The sequence below is a fragment of the Etheostoma cragini genome, chromosome 23 (assembly GCF_013103735.1).
Source record: "Etheostoma cragini isolate CJK2018 chromosome 23, CSU_Ecrag_1.0, whole genome shotgun sequence".
Classification (NCBI taxonomy): Eukaryota; Metazoa; Chordata; class Actinopteri; order Perciformes; family Percidae; genus Etheostoma; species Etheostoma cragini.
In genome coordinates, this window is record NC_048429.1 from 19,176,835 (window position 1) to 19,182,834 (window position 6,000).

At 37.9% G+C, this 6,000-nt stretch overlaps 1 protein-coding gene across 4 annotated transcripts in view; it reads right to left on the reverse strand.

The window, feature by feature from the left end:
• scube1 (signal peptide, CUB domain, EGF-like 1) overlaps positions 1-6,000 on the reverse strand; it is a 111,395-nt gene that overhangs the window by 78,443 nt on the left and 26,952 nt on the right. The gene's annotated exons all lie outside the window — the stretch shown is intronic.

The following is a 6,000-nucleotide window of genomic DNA, read 5'->3' on the forward strand; positions in this document are numbered from 1 at the left end:
AAATTCAATTCCAAATCAAAACACTTGATCAAGTTTGTGTTCTACCTTTACAGATACTAAAGAGAAATTTGTATTAGTTGGTTCAAAAAATAGTAGTATTTTAATTTTTCTTTACAAGCTCAAACATTTGCTGTATAAACTGAAAAATGTCTCAAGGGTTTGCTTTACTTTGAATCCCTGCACTAATATTTAGTTAAATAACCATTATTCCGGAAAACTGCTTCACATCTGTGTTGCATGGAGTCACCTGTGAACAGGTATTCCAGCCCAGGACGATTGAACTGCATTCCCAAAATTCTCTTGCATTACAGGGTTTGGACTCAGAAACAGCATTTTTGATGTCACACAAGTGTTCTATGGGATTGAGGTCCGGGGATTGGACTGACCCCTCCATAACATCAATATGGTTCATCTGGAACAAAGACTTTGGTCCTTACTGGTGTGTTTTGGGTCATTGTCTTGTTGAAAGACCCATTTTAGCATAAGCCAACATGACCTCTTCAAGTATTTTGATGTATTGAAACTGATCCATGATCCTTTTTATGTGATAAATAGCACATAACAAAACCACAGTATGAGAAACATCCCCATGACTACCATGCTTTACTGTCTTCACAGTGTACTGTGGCTTGAATTCAGTTGGGGGGGGGGCAAGCTGTCTGCAGCCCCTAGACCCAAAAAGAACAATTTTGCTCTTATCAGTTAACAGAGTGCTGCTCCATTTCTCCTTTGGCCAGTCAGTGTGTCCTTTGCCAAATTTCAAACTATTCATGTCTTTTTTTTCAGCAATGGGACTTTGGGGGGTCTCTAGCTGATAGCTTTTCTTCACATAGCCTTCTTCGGATCTTAACAGTACTAACAGGTAACTTTAAGTCTTCTTGGATTTTCCTGGAGCTGATCATTGGTTGAGCCATTGCCATTTTGCCTATTCTTACATCCATTCGAATGGTAGTTGATCGTTTTTTGCCGCTTCGTTCAGGCTTTGGATGCCATTTCAAAGCATTCAATTTCTGCACTTTTTTAAATGTTTTCCCCTCTCCAATCAACTTTTTAATCAAAGTCCGCTGTTCCTAAGAGTAATGTCTGGAACGTCCCATTTTGCTGAGTATCTCAGTGTTAAATGCACTATAACCAGCATGCACAACATTTGCTTCCTGCCTTCCTTAAATATGGGCCATAACTAACACCTGTTTCTTCATGGAATCAATCACATCACTAATTACAGATTCAACTCCACACTCAACAACACTTTCAAGTAAATTATTTGTCATGTAGAAATATCACAAAAAAATGTGATTTATAAGGTTAGTGATGTTGGACTGCTATTATTTTGAACATTACTGTACATAATAACAGGATGATAAAATAAACAAACAAATCCACGTGAATATTATGGATGGATGGACACACCCACACACATTTTCGGAATTATACACCCTTACCGAGTAATACAGTGGATACCTTCTAAAGTTACCGCCTTTATAGTACAAATGTTCCTCTGCAGCAAGGACACAGAATTCTGAACCAAAAAGACTATAACTTTAGACAATGCCTTGATTTGTCAAACTCTAGCTTATATTAACTTCAGTTACATTTTGAAATGTGGATTTAGTCACTATCACTTCCATTGGAAGCCTGTTAGGATGAAATCTCCAAACATCCAGTATGACCACGAGGAAGGATTACAGTACCGTTTCAAAGCAATTCTGGGCATGTGTGATTTAATTATGTCTGAGTAGTATGTTTCCCAAATTTAGACGTTCTGGCTTAAAGCACACATCAGTGATGCTACAGTACCTTTCTACAGTTAAGACTTAAGTAGCATTACAATTGCTTCTGGGGTCAAAGAACAGAAGCATCCTACACAAAAAATTCCATTCAAGGTGAATCTTATGTATTTTATGTCATGATGCAGAATGGATCTTTAAAACAATTTGTAGAATATGGGCATAACTTGACATAACTAAGAAGAATTGAGTCTGCTCGGTTGCATTTATATGGTGGACCTTTAGGTCTTTTAATCAGTCTATTATTGTTAAACAAGTGAAGGAGCTTTCTCAGAGATTGTTTTTGTTGTTTTTTAATACATCCTGGGCTATTATTTTCACCAGCTATAAGACTCTGAGCCATGATATGTTCATGGACACACTTAAAAGCAGTAGCACTTTCTATTTAGCTTAAAATGTTTTATTTTGGCTGCTCAGGGAAGCACTTTAAACATTTTCTTTACATTTTTTAACCCTTTTGTTTTCCCACCGACAACATTTTAGAATGAAAAACCTTTTATCAAGGTTATGGTCAACATATTGGACCCTTTTGTGGCTTTCCCTAAAGATTTTGTCTTTTATTTTTATTTTACATTTGTTGGCTTTTTCCTGGCCTTTTGAAATTTTCATGTGTTTTCCCCTACATTTTGAAAGCCTTTTATTAATTTGTTACTTTTTTGACATTTTTGTTACTTTAAAAAGAAATCTTTTCAGATTTTTGTCACTTTATTTGACATTTGTTCATGTAGATTTTGGATATTGTAAGTGTCTTTTCTTGGTTTTAAAGAATGCATGTGATGCAAAGTGATGTCATTTTTTGATCTAACCAGACTGTAACTGTTCTATTATTTGCCTTTACCTACTTAGATATTATATCCACATTACTGATGATTATTTATCAAACATCTCATTGTGTAAATATTTAGTGAAAGCACCAATAGTCAACACTACAATATTGTTGTGGTATCGATATCAAGGTATTTGGTAAAAAAAATTGTGATAGTTGATTTTCTCCATATGCGCATAGCTCAAATCTTTCATAAAACAGCTTTTACATTCTAAAAGACAGATATCTCTTCTAATTTCACATAATTAATGAGCAAAAAACACAATCTGGAAGTCAAAACAGAGCTGTGGTTGGGATTGTTAAGATAGCAGGGAAGCCTCAGCTGTCCACAGGAAAGCCCTGTCTATCATCAATGACAAAATACACCCCCTCCACCCTGAGTTTGACTTGCTTCCTTTAGGGTGGGGCTACCCCTGGAAAATAAAAAGATTGTCAAGGGATCTTCTGTCCCAAATGGAATTCATGTGGTCCACAAACTACAATAAAGTTGAATATGAGTGTCAGATGTACATGATGGGTATAACCGAGAGCTCATTATGTCTTCTGTTAATGTGACATTTTTATCTTGTGGACAGGTTTTGTGTTTATATTTTCTTGGGTGAGACGTCTTCTATTCTATTCGTTTCAGTGTTCGGGACTGTGGTGTAAAATCGTATGTGTGCGGCCAATGTTTTGAAACTTTTCTCCGACAGAAACGCAACTTGAAACCTCACTATGTTTTTAAATGAACATCTTAAGGAACAGTTGAATTCTAATGGGAAGGTGTCTTTAACTCTGCTTTATATCAGCTGTCTGAAAGTCATCCCTGGAAGGGGAATCCACAACTCAGCAGCTACTCTGCACTGCTGGCTGCTGCTTTTAGCTCTCAATCTCTCACTCAGTCTCTCCAAAGTCTCAAACAATGAGCTATAACACTCAAATGGCAAAATGGGCTGGATCTGTCAGTAATAAAGCACAACCAGATATCTGTAGGAGAACTCTTCAACCCCGCTCCCTCCCAGCAGTATACAGAAACAAGCACAAAGGAGCACAGATCACGGAAACCCTCCAAACGATGACAGAGGGACTCCTTGGAGAGAGACAAGCTGAGCCAGCTTAGAGGGAGGGACACACATACACACACACACACACATGCACACGCAAACGCAGGATCAGATAGATGCATAGACACACTCACACCTAAAGATAGATAGACAGATAGATAGATAGATAGATAGATAGATAGATAGATAGATAGATAGATAGATAGATAGATAGATAGATAGATAGATAGATAGATAGATATTTATTGATCCCAAAGAATGGGAAATTACAGTGTTAAGGCAGCACACAAAATATACATACATACAATATTTATGAAATGATAATAATAATAATAACAAAATATAAGAATGAAGTATAAGAATATAAGAACAAATATTTAAATGTATACAAGATGGGAAAAACTAAATGTGCAACTGTTTAAGTATGATAAAATCTAAATGAACCAATCGGGCCGGTTGCCCTTATTGCAATATTGTGGTGTCTCAGAGTCTCATCTTGCACCCAGGGATGACGTGTTGAAGAGTTTTATTGCTTGTGGTAGGAATGATTTCCTGTAGCCTCTTTGAGAAGCTGCTTCTCTGTTGGACCAATGTGGGGTGGAGAGGGTGGTCAGGGTTATCCATGATAGATAACAGTTTGTTCAGTGACCTCCTCTCCACCACAGCTTCAAATGTGTCCTGTTTGCATCCGATCACGGAGCGAGCCTTCCTGATGAGTTTGTTAAGTCTGTTTGTGTCGCTGTCTCCGATGCTGCTGCCCCAGCAGATGGCGGAGGAGAAGAGGGCGCTGGCCACAACAGACTGGTAGAAGATCTCCAACATCCTGCTGTCCACGTTGAAGGATCTCAGCTTCCTCAGGATATAGAGTCTGCTCATCCCCTTCTTGTAAACAGCAGTGCTGTTTATCTTCCAGTTCAGCCTGCTGTCGATGTTGACACTCAGGTATCTGTAATCCTCCACCATGTCCACGTCACTTCCCAGGATGCAAAAGGGCTGCGGAGCCGTTCCCTTCCTCCTGAAGTCGATCACCATCTCACACTCACTGATAGATTATCTTTCATTTTCTAATAACATTTCTTTTCACTTTATTGTCACTGACAATCAACATACAGTTAGTTATGGCATTTCTAAGACCTGCCAGGATTTCCCAGTTATCCTGGCTCAGGCCCTGCTTACACAAACGTGGTCATACTGAAAAACGAACACATTTCCCTTCGTTTGTGACTTTCATTTTACCCGGAAACGGAAAATTGTCCTCTGAAAACGAGTCTTTCTAAAAGCTCCAGCCAGAGTTTTTTTTCAGAGAGATTTTTGAAATCTTTGTTTGCACACTTGCATTTAAACTGAGACAAACAGAGGTTTGGGCAGCCAAGGACGTGAGGAAGATAAGAGAGAGGAAGATATTTGTTGCTTTTCTTGCTGTTCTGGGGATTCTGATTCTAACGTGGGCTTGAGCTTCTCGTTACACTGCCACTTACAGGTTTGGCATGCTCTCGACGCCATGGACAGTGGGTACGTGTAAATGAACACTTCTGAAAACTGACAGCTGTGGACAATGTTATTTTTGAAAACAGAGAGGTCGAAATGTAGCCCACGTGTAAATTAGCATCAATTTAGCCTTGACTCGATTTCGCAAACGCATGATGGGTATGATTTAGTCTCTAAAGCTAGCCTGGTCCCGACCAGGCTAACAGCCAGGATTTATTAATCCTGGAGTCCTTTTCTTATTTACTCAGCAGTGGTTTAACCTTATTTTTATTAGCCTGCATTTAAATACAACAGGTGCATATTGCTGTTCATTAACTGTCATTCTTTAAATTCATGACCATTATTTTTTTTTATAGTTATTATTGTAACTGTTATATTGCTGTATGAAGACTGCTGTTCATATTGTTGTTCATATAAGGCAGATAAAGTTGCCAAAATTGTTTTAAATTAAGTCAGTTACTAAGGGCAATAAATAAAGTGCTGACCATGTGTATGTCTATAGCGGACAAATGTATCTTAAATTGTTTTAGTTGATTAATTAAGTTCAGTGAACCAATAACAATATAGTGTAGGCTACTGTACATTAATGTGACAACAGGAAGAGGACACCTTAACCTCATATTTTGCTGGTGGGAAATAACTGATGAATATACTCTGTTACATTCAAGTTTACAATGTGCATGAAATGTATCACTTAATTATCTACGTAGTTTTTAGATTCTCTTCTAGATTGTCAGTGTCTTTCTGTTCTATGTCGATATATACAAGGGAACAAAGCATATACAGTGGTGTGAAAAAGTGTTTGCCCCCTTCCTCATTTCCTGTTCCCTTGCATGTTTGTCACACTTAAGTGTTT